The sequence below is a fragment of the Nannospalax galili genome, unplaced genomic scaffold (assembly GCF_000622305.1).
Source record: "Nannospalax galili isolate Female #2095 unplaced genomic scaffold, S.galili_v1.0 scaffold456, whole genome shotgun sequence".
NCBI classification, from domain to species: Eukaryota; Metazoa; Chordata; class Mammalia; order Rodentia; family Spalacidae; genus Nannospalax; species Nannospalax galili.
The window spans coordinates 172,107-187,468 of record NW_008337055.1 but is presented as its reverse complement, the minus strand read 5'-3'; the positions used below and the strand labels follow the sequence as shown (position 1 = coordinate 187,468).

The following is a 15,362-nucleotide window of genomic DNA, read 5'->3' as shown; positions in this document are numbered from 1 at the left end:
ACCACTTTTCTACTTTGCTTTATTACCACTGCTTTCCTGTCTTTCTTTCTTTTCTTTTTTTTTTTTTCAATCACTGTTGCCTGGTCATCAATCCCAGCACTTGGGAGGCAGAGATCAGCCTGGTCTACATAGTGAGGTCCAGGTCAGCTGGGGCTACAGGGAGACCCTGTCTAAAAAAGACAACAAACAAACAAACAAACAGAAACAATTGCTGGTGGGCGTTGTGGCTTCACTCAGCAGGCAGAGGCAGGTGGATCTTCCTGAGTTCCCGGCTAGTCAGGGCTACACAGTGAGACTCTGTCTCAAATAAATAATCAAAATCATTGTCTACACCTATATCTTGAAGAGTTTCCCGTTTTCTTCTAGTACTTTGAGGTTTTTACATTTAGGGCCCCTGTAGACTACGGACCCAAAACAAAGGGGGAGTTAGCTCCAAATAAAAGCAGAGGAGTCTCTTGCCAGAAACAGTGGAAAGCGCTGATAGGTCGGTCCGCTTTACAGACAGACACATCATAAAAGGGCCTAAGAAGGGCCTCAAGGCGCAGCATTCCTATGAATTTTTCTTCCACCCACCTTATTTCTAAAAGGGACCAAATCTCATGTCTTTACTGAGAAAGAGAACCTAAAAGGTTCTGCCCTCTCTGAGGCTCGAACTCAGGACCTTCAGATTATGAGACTGACGCGCTGCCTACTGCGCTAAGAGGGCACTGATAACCCTATTTTGGACACACTCTACAGCACTCCTTCCATTTTATTGCCCCCCGGCCCTCTTAGTCCGGCTAATTCCTGTGTTTCCAGCCTTCTAGGCCTGGGTCACTAGTGCTCCAGGATATTTCCAACTCAGCCAACCTGGATCCCCTTTCAGCCCTGCCCTCTGAAGAGCCGCCCTTGCCCACGGTGTCTGGCTGAGCTAGGGCGCCTCTCCTCGCCGCTCTAATCCCTCCGACTCTCCATCGTTCCGAAGCTTGTTTCCTCCCTCGGTCAACCGCCCTCCACCTTCCGCGCTTTGCCCGGTGGCTGCCGCTCACAGCGCTTCAAGGAGAGAACAGCTCCCGGACACTCCCGGAGACCAAGGCCTGCAGGTCAGTGCACGCAACACTGAGCTTCCAACCGCGTTGTCCCGGATAGTCTCCTCAGAATCCCACGCCCCGACTTCAGGATGAGGCTTCCTGGTTTGTTTTTGCTTTTCACCTTTGTGTTCCAAAGACTATTAAAGATTTCTCTCTTTTCTCTCTCTCTCTCTCTCTCTCTCTCTCTCTCTCTCTCTCTCTCTCTCTTCCCTCCCTCCCTCCTTTCTTTCCCTCCCTCCCTCCCTTCTTTCTTCTCCTTTCTTTCTTTCTTTCTTTCTTTCTTTCTCTCTCTCTCTCTCTCTCTCTCTCTCTCTCTCTCTCTCTCTCTCTCTCTCTTTCTTTCTTTCTTTCCATAAGCCTTTCTCTCATTGTGGTCTTACTATGGAAGCTGAGGCCCAACCGAAGGAATTCCACAGTGGTAATTAGTAAAGTTAGACAAAGAAATCCTGGCCCAGCTTTAGTTTTTCAAATTCTTTGAAAATTTGCTGCATGTGGACAATGCGTCTCCATCACATCCTCCCAGCACTCCCTCACCCCAACTCATTGCCTGGGTTCTGGATCTAAAGGGCAGAATTTGAATTTTCCACAAGGCCAAGAGCTCTCTGATGGAGATTTGGTGAGGGTAACTGAGGGTCCCAGTTTAGATAGTGGGATTTAGTAGGTATTTTAGAAGTAATCAAGTAGGTCAACTTGGCATGTTTGTAGAAGTTGTCATACTGAGAACTTGTTAACTAATACATAACGATGGCTGGGAATATCTGTTTCTTCATAACCCGAAGGCAGGGAGCAAGTCAACAATTTCGAGAACACTCCATCTGTCAAAGACAGCAGAGAAACTACTGGATCCCACTAAACTAGCCTGGTTAAACTTGCTGAGTCAAAAGAGACCCACCTCTGCAATCTCCATCCTTCTAATAAGGGACAGGATTCAGGGCCTTGAGGGACACCTCTGAACATAGTTTTACGGGGAAGTTTTGTAAGGTCCTTCTCAGCTAGAATAGACAGGTTTTCCAACCCCAGGAATCACTGGTTGAGGATGGGGACAGGGCGTTGGCAGAACAAGACCCAGCAGAGCTCTGAGACCAGCCTTTGGTTTCCTTTGCTCCAAGGGTCCTACGTGGTCACGCGGCCTCCGTCCGCCCCGCGTGGGCGTCTTCGGACTGTGAAGCTGAGCTCGCGCTCCGCAGAGACTCCGGCCCCAGGCGCGGGTCGGTCCTGTGTGGGCGACTTGCAGAGACTCATTTCCGAATCCCAAGTTCTCGACTTCTCGCAGACATCACTAGGAGGGCGGAGTGAGCGCGGGAGCCGGTCACTCAGTTCAGACCCCGAGGACAAGAAAGCCAGGGCTCCCCTGCGGGTGACAAGACGCCGCGCAGCGTGTCCGGGAAGCTTCGGGAACCGCCGCACCCGCCGCGTGGGTCAGAGCCGCGTGGGAGGCGGGTTCTCGCTGGACTGAGACCCAGAGCCGGAGCGGACGGCCGGGGACGCGGCCCTGCGGGGGGAAGAGGGGTCTGCGGGCAGCGGCGGACACGGCGGGACGGAGCCCCGCGTCCGCGACCCACGCAGCGGGTCCTCGGGTCGGACGTGGGTCTGGAGCCGCGGGGACGGATCCCGGGTCTCCCGGGAGCAGGTGATGCTCTGGCCGCTGGAGGAGACCCGGGATCCGGAACCGCCACCCACCGCGTCGTCCTCAGGTTCTGGGGGACAGAGTTCAGGGGAGACCGCGGGCGAGGCGGGAGGGCGGGTCAGTCCCCGCAGCCCCGAGCGCCCTGGGCGGCTTCACCCAGAGTCCCGGGTCACACGAGCCCTGCGACAGGAGTCATGGAAACGGGGACATTTGCTGCCCTCGTACAGAAAGTTCTTCCTACTGAGAGTTCGGACGTAGAACAAAGCCAGGGTCGTTACTTTCTCCAACTTCAAGATAAAGTTAAAAGTGGAAAATTTCCTTCGGTGGTTGGACAGTGTATCTTAGTATCTGGGGAGGAAGAAGGACAAAGAGCGACCGTGTGGCCGGTTAGCTCAGTTGGTTAGAGCGTGGTGCTAATAACGCCAAGGTCGCGGGTTCGATCCCCGTACGGGCCATGTGGTATTCTCATTTTAAATGTACATACCGCCATCTAAGGCGTACACCCTCAAGGTCATCATCTCCTTTGACAGACCCTTTAACTTCAGTCTGTCTGTGGTTTAGTGTCCTGGGACATGCATGTGGAACCCAGAACCCAGGAGGAAACCAGCCTGGAAGCAGAGTGAAAAAGAGCAGTTTCCACCATTGCACATCCCGTGTCCATCGCCCAGCCACACAGTCTCCCCAGATGGGTTTCCACCTCTGCACCCACTTGCTTCCTGCAGAGCTGTGTGGAGCAGGAGATGGCTAGGCAAGGCCTCCCAGGGCAACCCCGGTCCTTGGCTCTGCCTCTTCCTTTGCTCCCTCTCCTTCCTTCTCACACTTGACTCTAGAGATACTGGACCAAGGAATGTCTCTCAGAACACCAAGCCTTTCACTCATGACTGTCCAGCTGCTTCCTGAGGCCCAGACCATCCTCTGGGAGAAATCTGCCCTGACAGTTTTCTGAGGTGGAGTTGTGTCCCTCCCAGCACTCTGACAGAGCCAGGCACTGTGTTGTGGCTTTCACATGAATGCAGGTGTCCTGGTGTCCTGGTGGTCTTCCCCATTGTAGTCTGAAAGGCAAATATCAAGATGAATGTAATGCAGTGAATCAGATATTCTCCCAGATATTTCTCCAAGCTTTAATTAATTGAAGTGCTGGGATCTAACACAAGGCTTCACCTTCTAGGCAAGTACATACCACTAAGCCATGCCCATGTCTTAGGTACTGTTAAATGTCTACAAGGTTAATTTGATGAGTGTTCAGGCAGAAAAAAAATGTGTCTTATGCTCCAGTGAAGGCACAGGTAGGATTCAGGGTTTCCCCACAGTGTGCAGTTACAGTGAAACTTTGCAGCCAGAACAGCTGTTGAACAAGGTAGATTCTCAGGATTTATTTGTTATATGAAAAAAAAAATAGTGAATGACTTCTCAGTGATTTCTGGCCTTAATTATAGCCATGCACCTTCAGAGCACCTAGCTGAGAAGGCATCTGTCCTGCCTCCTCCAATTTAGGAAGGAAGACCAATTTAACCTTGTGGCATTCCATGTACTCTATATTTTCTCACTACCATCTTATCTCACTGGCAATTGATCAGTCACCATAGGGTTCCGGGCCCTATTGCTCTTGTGACTTGGTATCTCCTCCAGCCTTCCCTGTCATCTCCCCCTGCCCCATGTCCTACATAGTCAATCTAATACCCCTGGGTGGAAAAGAAGCCCACTTTGCCCTCTCTGAGGCGGGGCTTCAGGGCCTGCACATGGGACGGACAGACTGCCAGCACCACCTAGAGGGAGCTCCCACCAGCCGCATACCAAAGGGCTGAATCTTTTTTTTTCTTTAATGAGGACAAGGTTTTATTTGATTCTTACTGTGCTGCAAAGCTGTTGCTTCCCCGTATAAAAATAGCACCAACCAATACCGTCTATTGTAAATTAAGACAGTACTGTCCTTCCTCTGACCCTGTACCACACATTCTGTTCTCTCAGGAATTTCCAGAGTGAAGATTCTTAAGTCTTCTGATCTAAACCCAGAGATGGATATAAGGAGGTTCCAACTCTACGTGAGACTTATGAAAACGTTGTTATCCTGAAATAAAGATTCCTATAACCACCTTTTGCCGTAGATAATCTCATGAATTCTGAATACCAGAGCTCAGCCCCTAGTCTAAATACTTAGTCCAGAGTATTGTAGAAAAGACGTACACTGTTGTTTATCTGCAGCCATTAGGAAGCCAAGGAGGATTTTCTTTTGGTAGCAGTGTTGAGAGTCATTTCTTTTCTGTTGATATTGCTGTGAGTTATTTAAAGTCTTCTGTCCACCACTAATTCAAGATAACTATACTGGGGGGATATGTTCGCCAGGTTCATTTGAGGCTCAGTGTTCCCTCCTCAGTGGATCTCACATATTTCTACTTCGTCTTCACTCATTGGCTCATCCAGCTCTGAAGGTCACTCAGTGTCATCTTCATCAGCCATCTTCACAGCAGGATCTGTCGAGGTGCCCTGGATCAAGTGCTTCCTTAACACGGTTCCTCTCCTGACAGAAGGGAACAGAGTTCGCTGGCAGCTTTCACACTCCAGAGCACCAAACTCATCCTGCTTTCTCAATTTTGTCGAACTTCAGGCAGCTACAGTAAACATATCCCAAAGCTTCCTGTGTAAACTTGCTGGTTCCCACGGTTTCAATACCACTCTCTGTTATCCATTCAAGTTTCTCTGTGAATTTACACACCGAGAGCAGGTCTGGTGCCCAGCAGGCAGCCTGGACAGTGCCGGGTGGGTAGGCCCAAGGCAGGCAGGGTGGGCAAGGCACCAACGCAGTGGGCAGGCCCCTGGAGGTGGCCTGTGTGCTCTTCAGCATGTGCTGATCACAGGAGTTCCGAAGGACACCACACTGCATCTCGGCTCTAAGTGCTGACTCTCACTCTCCAAGCACCTTGCATCCATCTGAGGCTTTGAAAGAACATGTGACCTGGTCAATGCACTGTCAGCCGGTGCTGCACCTGAAGAATGTCACATCCAGAAACAGTGGAGTCCACACCTCTCAGGATTCATCTGCCTCTCAGGCTCTGAGCTCAGGGACAGGCACAGCTGTCTGCGGCTCCCTACCCTCTGTGTGTCAAGGTTCTGGCTTTCCCTCCCTCAGAACTCTTGTCCTCCTGTTCTCCTTCCGTGATAGGAAACGGGAGCGCGTCCATTCAGTGACTGAGTGGTCGAGCAAGGAAACATTCCCCTGTGAAATCCACAGGTAACCTGTGCTTTTCAGTCACAAGTGCCCTTTAGCATTTGTTGGCTTTTTCATGTAGTTTGGCTGAAATTTGGCAACAAAGGTAGATAGCACTTTCCAGATGTAAGGAAGGCTCAGGTAATTGAGTACTTTCCCTAAATGTCCTAGAGCAAGTAGCAAGGCCTGAACTGAGGAGCAGATGTGTAAGCTCCAAACACTGAGCTCTTCCTCTGCTCTGACTCAGCTCTCCCGCCTGGTCTCCACAGGATCTCAACCACTAACATACCAAGTACCTAATTTCCTCACCTCCACACCCTGCCTTTGGGTTTACACTTGGGGCTCCAGGTAAGTTCTCTGACCTACAGCTGGGGCTCTGTTACTCTGAGGTTCTGGCCTGCCCTGTCCAGACCTGCTCAGCACCAGGGACAGGCTGCAGGAGAATTAAGGAAAGAGCAATTAGGAATATTCTTGAGATCACAGCACCTGGAGGAAACTGAACTAATTGATAGAGCCCCAGAACCAAGGTCAGCAGGCGTTTACCTGGCTCTGTTTGCTCCCGGATGTCAGGAACCAGAGAAGCATGCAAAGCATCCTGTGATCAGTCTTGTGTTTTCTTCCTATAGCAGAAGGTGGGAACCCGAGGTGCTGTGGCTGATCCACAGTAAGCCAGCCTCACCTGCGGCCTTTGTTCTCTGGTGTACATTCATCCCCTGGGAGCTGAAGCCTGGCGGTCACTGCCCTTGGTCCCCTGTCCCTGATCTGCCCACCAGAATCTCGGCCACTGCAGGCGAGCGCGGGTGTTCTGATGGTCCAGGCCAGGAACACCGGCTGGGCACGTTCTTCCAGAAAGAAAGGTCCCAAAGGGAAACTGTCCAAGATCTTAGATTTCAGATTCCAGAACCGAGGAAAACTAGTTGCAGATCCAGAAGGTCGATGTGGATCTCCCCCAGGTTAGGAGCGTGCACTCAGGGCTTGCCGGCTTAGGTCTGCACTCCGAGAGTAAAGAGAAAAACGACAAAGGAAACCCACATTGATCCCCCCTTTCCCAATCTCCTGTTGTGCGTCCTCGGCTTGTCTGAGTGCGTCGCATCGATGGATTGTTTAGTTCGTCGTTTTTTGAAGTCAAGTAGCCAGTGAAAAATACTGTTTCCGCCCGGTTTCGAACCGAGGACCTCTCGCGTGTGAGGCGAGCGTGATAACCACTACACTACGGAAACACCTTCTGAATGGTGGGGGCTCTGGTTTTACATCCAAGACAGACATTGTGCTCCTGCGAAGGTGCCACGCACACCGTGCACATACACATTGACTGAGAGAACAGCCAACAGCAAAGCCAAACCGCAGACGAAACCCAGGAAGAGTAAGAGGCCAGAAGGTGGTCCAGGGACAGATTGAGATGCGCCCTGGGCGGCGCTGCCTGGAGAGCGCGGGGAGGAAGAGGCGGCGCAGATGCGGGAATTCCCGCCTAAGACCCACGGCGCAGTGCAGGAGAATCGCACGTGGAAAACACACGAGGGGAGGAGGACGGGAACACGACGCCCGAGACGCCCTGAAAGAACCCGGTAGGAGCGGCAGGTGCTTCACGACTGGTTGCGACGTTTGAGGAAAAGGTTGTCAGTTTCCACAGAGCCTAGAAATGGGAAGCCGGGCCTAGTGGGAAGGGGAGCCACGCCCCGAGATGCCGAAGGTGGAGCTTGGTCCCCGCGGGGCTCCAGAGCAGAGCAGGGGAGGAGATGGAGCAGGAGGAGAGTCCAGAGAGGCGGCGAGGTCCTCCCTGTGCGGACGCAGTGCGGAGGTTTGAGGGGAAATCTCCACCTGTTGGCGCAGAAGGGATTGTGATTCGGTGTGTGGAAGACTCAGCTGAGTCGTTTATACGCACGTGTGAAATGAACCAGACAGTGGGCGGGTGAGCTGGAGCAGAGCAAAAGGCAGGAGATGCATCCCAACAGAACCTCTGGTTCATTGAATAAAAGTCCGCAACAAGTTCCAGGTTAAGGATAGAAGCTGGAGGATGTGGGCGTCGATCCCACTACCTCTCGCATGCTAAGCGAGCGCTCTACCACTTGAGCTAATCCCCCACGCTGGTGGGCTGTGACGTCCTTTGTTCAATGTGTGATCGGACTGGTCCACACCGTTATCTGCTGTTTCCAAGGTCCAGAGCGCACTGACCCTTCAAGGCGGGAAAGGCGGAGCCCAGACTCCTCTCATCTCCTCAGAAGGGCCCAGGGCCGAGCTCGTAGGCGATTTCTCTGTAGGAGGAAGAAAAAGGAAACCAGAGCAAGGTGTCACCAAATTTCACGGCAGGTGCATGGGCAGGCTACCCTTGACCTACAGAGATCGAGTTATCTTTGTTCTCACCGATCTGGCTAAGAAGTGGGTGGGGGCGGCTTTCGGAATTTAAACACCAAAACGGTGGCCTGAAAAACTACTGTTCTCTCCACCCGGTTTCGAACCCGGGACCTCTCGCGTGTTAGCGAGCGTGATGCCCTTTTTTATTTTTAGATGTACATTCAAATCTTGCTTGCCAAGTGTTATGATGGCCACAGTTTACATAAATACGGGTGAACCTGCTAAATGGAAGTAACTACAACCCCCCACCCCCTTGATCTCAGATTCCACGTTCTAAGTAAAGTCTGGGAATTCCTTTCTGTGTCGGGTTCACCTACTCAACAGCAAGTCATCAGCTTCATCTGAGGTGTAACAAGGACCAGGCACTCTAAACTGCAAGTACGATCCGTGTGCATCTGCTGTTTCCCTCATGCGTCTGTTGATGGGCAGGAGCTCAACTCTGTCTCACTAACTGGAAGTAATTCTGTGAATTTGAAGAAGTGTCACTTTCGTTATTTGGGACGCTATTGTTTCCACGTGAATTTTAAAATTTTTGTGTAAAAAACACATTGGAATTTAGTGAGGGCACCGAACTTGCAGATTGCTTTGGCAGTATGGGCATTTCAATGCTATTAATCTTTTGTTTCCATTTCTTTTCTTTTCTTTCTTTTTTTTTTTTTTTTTTTTTTTTGTCTTTTTGAGACAGGGTCTCCCTGTAGCCCCAGATGTCCTGGAACTCACTATGTAGACCAGGCTGGCCTCGAACTCAAAAAAATCACCTGCCTCTGCCTCCAGAGTGCTGGGATTAAAGGCGTGCGCCACCATGCCCCGCCCATTTCTTTTTTTAAAATTAGGTCTGGGGACAGGAGAGATGGCTTAGAGGGTAAAATCACTGGCTGCTCTTGCAGAGAACCCAAGTTTGATTCCCAGCTCCCACATGGTGGCTAACAACTGTTTTACCTCCAGTTCCAGGGACTCTGACACCTCAGAAGACAAGGATGAGCACTGGAGACACCCAGGATTCCTGGGAAAGAACAGCGGTACTGTGATGAATGTTGACACTCACTGTGATGGTTCACTCCACCTGTCAGCTACCCAGCTAGAGTCCCAGGAGGGACTGTCCTGGGGCAGTTAAAGGGGTTGCTAATTTTTTAAAGGGAAAACCTTGATCCTGGAGCAGTAAAAGGGGCTGCTAATTTTTGAAAGGGAAAACCTTGATCCTGGAGCCTCCTGTTTCAGACCGGAACTCACTTGGTTTTGACAAAGGAGTGAAAGAGGTCACTTCACTGCAGATTGTGGGCACTGAAGGGGACTTGGGGGCTGCCCGGGACTTGTATCTTCACCCAGGTGGAGAGGTTGAAAGTCCACCACAGGAGGCCTGAGAACATGGGGATGAGCACCAGGACATGATACAGTTTAATTTTCTCAAGTTTCATACCAAGCCATGCTGACAGAAACTAACAATGAAACCGAAAGAGGCCACTTCCTCAGTTCCCTGTCCTTTCCTTCCCTTCTGAAAGAACCACACAAGCCCATTCTGGCTCTTCCTGCGATGCTCTCCACCCTCCTCATCACTAACAGTCCTCTCCTGACCACAGGCTTGATCCTTGTCCCTTCCCAGCAACACCTGAGGTCTTTCCCTCTGAGCTCCATGTCTCTGAATCACTGAAGTTCACAGCCATCCACAACCTCCAGCTGTCAATCAGATTTTACTAGATGTTATCATGTCTCTCTGTCTAGACTGAAAACCTGCAGAGGGTGATATTCCTGAGGTCTGAGCTTCTCACTACCCTGATTTTTCAGTACCCTCATTAACAGCAAGAAAATTAAAAAGCAGTCAGAGAACGTGTTAAGACTCAGTCCTTGGCTATGTCAAGAGACATGTATTTTTTCTGCCGTCTCAGTATCTCCTCTTATCTTCTGTCCCCTCGAGTCGTGGTCCCTTTTACTGTGCGTGTTTCCGGATTGCCTTTACTGTTGCTTCTTTTTTAAAACTCTTTTCCTGTTTCTTGTTTTCTGGGATCTTCACCTTCATCCTCCTCTTCTCAGTACAGTCTGTTTTCCAAAGCATCTCTTTATAGCGAAGCCTGGTCTTGGCCTTCTTGTCCTCTCCTTGCTTTCCTGTTGGCAGGAAGGTGAGTGACATCATTTGTATGTGAACTCCAGTTTCCAACAGAATGCTCTCTACAGTTTTATGAACCCCCTTCCCCATCCCAACCTGTTCCATCCAGCCATGTCTTTGTTCCCTGGGCACATGAATGCTCTCAAAACTCTGTCTTGTGCACCCCAGGTTCCCATTCTAATGCTGACTAGACAGAAATGCTGAATTACTGTGTAAGACTGAAGACCTGAGAAGGGGTACAGGATGATCAGGAAAATAACAGAACTGTGTGGAGCCTAGCTGTGTGCTGAGGGTGCCGTGGGCACAGTTCAGCCCTCAAATTCTGATTCAGATCGGTGGAGCCAATCTGGATTTAAATAACTAGATTGATTGTGCTGAGTGAAACTAAAAACATTTTGGACAAAAAATAAATTTTTGTGTGGAAATCTTCCAGGTTTCTGGGGATGCCTATTGTGGGTGTGGCTAGCAGGGGCCCACCCACACGCTTCAATGATGACATGGAACAGGCCTCAAGGCTTTGAAGTGACAGCAGGGGAGTGGGGGAGGAGCTTACCTGGGTCTCTGAGCCTTGTAAGGTGACTGAACAGTCCCTGGTGTGTAGCCAGCTGGGAACAGGCAAATCACAAATGGAAGGCAGTGGCCAGGAAGAGATGGAGATCACCAGGAAGTGGTGGCATGGGGATTTGGGGTGATGGCTATGGGTTGAGGGCAGCCCACCTGGGGTCTGGGCCAAAGGGAGGGAGGAGGGGTCGGGAAGAGGTGGAGGTCACCAGGAAGTGGTGGCAGTGAGGCTGCCTACCCGGGTCTCCTCTGTGTCTTTTAACTGTTTTATAAACTCCTTTGTGGTTCTCTGTGGGAATTATTTTCCTGAGAATGACTCTGTGTGACTAAGTCTTTACAAACTGAACTTTTGAACAACCTTGTAACTAAGGTAATTATGTTTTAGATCATTTAGAACTATGTACTTATTTTCTTTGCCTACTGTATTCAGCCTCTTTAGAATGAACTGACCTTTAAGAAAAGCAGCATCATCAATCCTGCAGTGCTTTGTAATCCTGATGTACTAACTCTTACAAGCTGAGCTGAATGCACAGCTTTAATCTTATACCAGGTTCCCTGTTTCCCCTTCATGACTCATTTAAGCCCCTGACTCAGAACAACATATGTGTGCATGAGATGTAACCAGACCTAAGACCACCCACTGAAAGCAGTGATGACACTGAAAACAGCATGCTCCTCCCCCACCAATGTAGGAAGCAGCATGTGGGCAAAGGTTGAAGATGCGTTTTTGTTTTTTTAATGCTGTTTGGGGTCAGTAGGGCAAAAACACACTTCTTCCTTTGTAAAACTCTTATCAAGGGTGGTTCATTCCTCTCCCATACCTTGTTTGACACGCTGTTCAGTAAAGGGAGAGAATGTCCTTTGTAGAAGAAGAAGAATGAGAAGAGGAAAGTTCTGAGAGGAGCCAGAACTTCCAAACACCAGGCTCAGTTTAATCAACTCCAAGAGTTGCTTTTAAAAAAATGCAACACCATCACAACCTCCAAGGCTCTTTCTCTCTTTGGAATAAAGTCCATCTCTGTTTACTGTGGCCTTTTCATTCACAGAGACATGACACCTTCTAAGCCACCTTCACACCCCAGAAATTTCATGTTAGGCATTACTCCATACAATTCCCATTATCGCACTAAGTAATTTAATTAATTATAATTAACTAATGGAACTACAAATTTAGAGAATTACTAAGATGACATAAATATAGTTTTATACACTGAACATTGTGTCTTTGGACCCCATTTTATAAATAGCGGCACATAGGCTGGGTTATTGTTCTACGTCTGGAAATTATCTGTGTGATCCATGTTCAGAATATTGAAAAATCAACTAAATGAAGTTATCAACAGAACATTAAAGGACCCTCTGGCCTGATTTAGGGCACTGATGGAATTTTGTCTATCCTAGCTCCCTAAGAACATAGATGATTTTTTTCTTATTAGCATAAAGGTTTTAGAGGCACCCCAAATCTCTTCCCTCCTTCCCTCCCTCCCTCTTGTCTTCCTTCTCTCTCTCCCTCCCTCCTTTTCTCCTATTTTTGTTCCTTGGTAATTTCATACATGTATACAATATATTTAGATTACATTTCTTCCAGCTTCTTTCATGGACCTCCCCCCCATATTTCCCTCCAAGGTAGATATCTTTTAAATTTTATTTTTACTTATTTTTTAATGATATTTAAAATTTTTATAATCCTTTGAGTCCAGTTACTGCTGCTTGTATGTGCATGGATGTAGGGCTCTCAGTGGAGCATGGGCAACCCACCAGTGGATATAGCCCTGAAGGAAATGGACTCTCCCTCCTCCAGCAGCCATCAAGTGCCAATAGCAGGTTGGGGTGGGGCCTCTTGAGCCTCTTCTCCATCCTTGCTGGAATGCTGACTGGTTTGGTATTTCACAGGTCTTGGGTAGGCAACCACAGCTGCTGCAAGCTCCAGAGTGCAATGGCCGAGTCATGTCCAGAAGATTCTTTTTCCTGGAGGTCCCCCAACATCTGGCTCTTAAAGTCTCTCGATCTTCACTTCTGTGTTGGCCCCCTAGCCTTAAGGAAAAGGGGTGTGATATACACATCCCACTTAGGGCTGAGGGCTCCACAACCCCTGGTTCCTTGAAGTTTGACCAGTTGTGAGTCTCTGTGTTAACCGTCATCCACTGCGAAGAGAAGCTTCTCTGATGAGGGGTGAGAGCTGCACTGATCTATGGGTGTAAAGATGATCATTGAGAAGATAGTCATGCACTGTCTCTGAACTGGATGTAATACCCCAGTATGGAAAACACCACATGCTTTGCATGTACGAGACGGAGAAATCAAGCTGATTCTCTCCTGGAAAGTTCCTCTCTGCCTTTATAGTGCCTGAACAGGCTGTGAGGTTGGGTTGGGGAGGTCATCAAAGACTTACCCAGCTGTGAATCCTGTGAACTTTAATATCTGGCCTGGCAAGATATACCCATTGATACAAGAGTGACATGAATGCTAAGGGGTAACTGACAGCTTTCTAATTGCGTGTAACTCTTGCTCTGTAATAGACACCTCATGCCTGGTCCTGTAAACCCCAACAAGAACTTGTGGCTGAGGAAATCATGGGTTCTGGGGCCTAGTGTGAGGCTCTCACTGAATACAATTTTTTGTTTTGTTTTGTTTTGTTTTTTAAGAAGCTCTGTAGCCCAGGCTGGCCTGGAACTCATTGTGTAGCCCAGGTTGGTTTCGAGTTGCAGCAGTTCTGCTTCAGCTTCTCAAAGCAGGCATTCTAGGAATGAGCCTCTACACCTGGCCATGTGGACATTTGAAGTAGCAAAGAGGTCAACCAACACCATGACTTAAGTTTAGCTGGTTTGGAAATAACGAGCCCTGCAAGGCACAACATTTGCTGTCATTCTCAAAGGGCAGGTGTGTCTGTGGATCAGGTCGAAGGAAAGGACATCCAGAGAAAAAGGCCAAAGAGCTGTGATTTTGATAAAATTTGCCAAATATTTTACAGTCTCAACAACCAGTAAAAACCAAATCTGATATTTGCAATTAAGTCTAGTTCTTGAGGGTGTCAGAGACTGTGATCTCTGAGTCAGCTCAAGATGACCCAGGCCTCTAGGACTGCTGAGGCTAGATCTCAGGGCTGGTAAGATAGCTCGGTGGGTAAAAGCACTAGCTGCATAAGCCTGGTGACCTGAGTTTGATCTCTAAAACCCATGTAAAGGTAGAAGCAGAAAACAGATTCCATAAAGTTGTCCTGTGACCTCATCATGTAGGTCATGACACATGCACCTACACGTACATGACACACATATCCACATGCATGATAATACTTTGACATTTTTGTTTCACACTCTCAAACTTTCCCTGCAAGCATGGTGAATGAAGGAGCCATCTCTCAATGTCTTTTTCTCCCAGTGATATACGAACATTCAGCCAGATGTCCATCTCTGTGAATCAGAATAAATGGACTGAAAGTTGTATAACCAAGGGTTAGAAATCCTTGAACCTTCACTGTTAAGGAGCCATTCTTTAAGGAGAAAGTTACAAATAAAGAAATGGCACAATCCGCCCAGTAAAAGAAAAGGAAACAGCATCAGGAGGAGAACACTGTGAGCAGCTCTCAGCTCAGGAGGAGTTGTGTAGAGAAACTTGGAGTTCTGAAGGTAGAGGACACGCTGGTGGTGCTCGTGGAGAAGAAACACCATGTAGCCGCTGGACCCACCCATGGCATTCAGAAACAAGGTGTCTCTCAGGACCATGAGGGTAAGAAAGATGCTGTTAATTTTCTGGCTTCCTGGCAGAAAATCACAGTAGCTGTTGTTTTCCCTAGTGTGTGATGTATTCATCTTGGTATTTGTAATGAAATAGAGTAAGTTCATGCTTATCAAGGAGTTGAGAATCCAAAACAAAAGAAGCATGGACAAGGTGTGCTGTGGTGTCATTGGCTTAAACTTCCTCCACATGGAGCTTCTGGGGCTGACGGTGATGGCCCGGACCACTGTGAGGAGGCTGCTGCTGCAGACGGAGAGGCCCCGGGCCACCCTCTCCAGGTAAACCAGGATCTTACAGCCTATGTCATCTAGGAAGTTTCTCAAACCCAAAGCTGCTATTGTCGTTGGTATTCCCTTTGAAAGAAGCGTTATGATATAGATAAAAGTCAAATGGATGCAAATGAGGTGTGTAGATTTCTTCTTAGTGCCTTTGCCTAAAATGCCCAAATAATTCACAGTCACAGGCTTGTTTCCTACAATGTCAAGTCCAGTTAGAAAAAGGAAACTGAGTCCTGTGACTCAGTCCCAAATCATTTTTTCTTCTTAAGCAAAAACAGAACAAAGATCTCATTCAACCCAACACCTCACTGCTGATGAGAGCACCAATAATTATCAAACGTGTCTGCCAGGAATGGCTCATGTCACAGTGCGTGTAAGAGCGGTGATGGCATTTGCAGGGCTGCAGTTTCATTGCTCCTGGTTTATTATTATT

The 15,362-nt window shown here is 48.7% G+C and overlaps 4 non-coding genes and 1 pseudogene across 4 annotated transcripts; 1 reads left to right on the top strand and 4 right to left on the bottom strand.

Moving 5' to 3' along the window:
- Window positions 1–633: 633 nt before the first annotated feature.
- Window positions 634–706, bottom strand: Trnam-cau. The gene has a single exon. It is a non-coding gene; the product is annotated as a tRNA-Met (tRNA).
- Window positions 707–3,078: 2,372 nt separating this feature from the next.
- On the top strand, window positions 3,079–3,152 carry Trnai-aau. The gene has a single exon. It is a non-coding gene; the product is annotated as a tRNA-Ile (tRNA).
- A 3,897-nt stretch (window positions 3,153–7,049) lies between these two features.
- Trnav-cac lies at window positions 7,050–7,122 on the bottom strand. Its single transcript has one exon. It is a non-coding gene; the product is annotated as a tRNA-Val (tRNA).
- Window positions 7,123–7,910: 788 nt separating this feature from the next.
- Trnaa-agc lies at window positions 7,911–7,983 on the bottom strand. The gene has a single exon. It is a non-coding gene; the product is annotated as a tRNA-Ala (tRNA).
- Window positions 7,984–14,308: 6,325 nt separating this feature from the next.
- The window catches only part of LOC103733137, a 3,484-nt pseudogene continuing 2,430 nt past the window's right edge, over window positions 14,309–15,362 (bottom strand).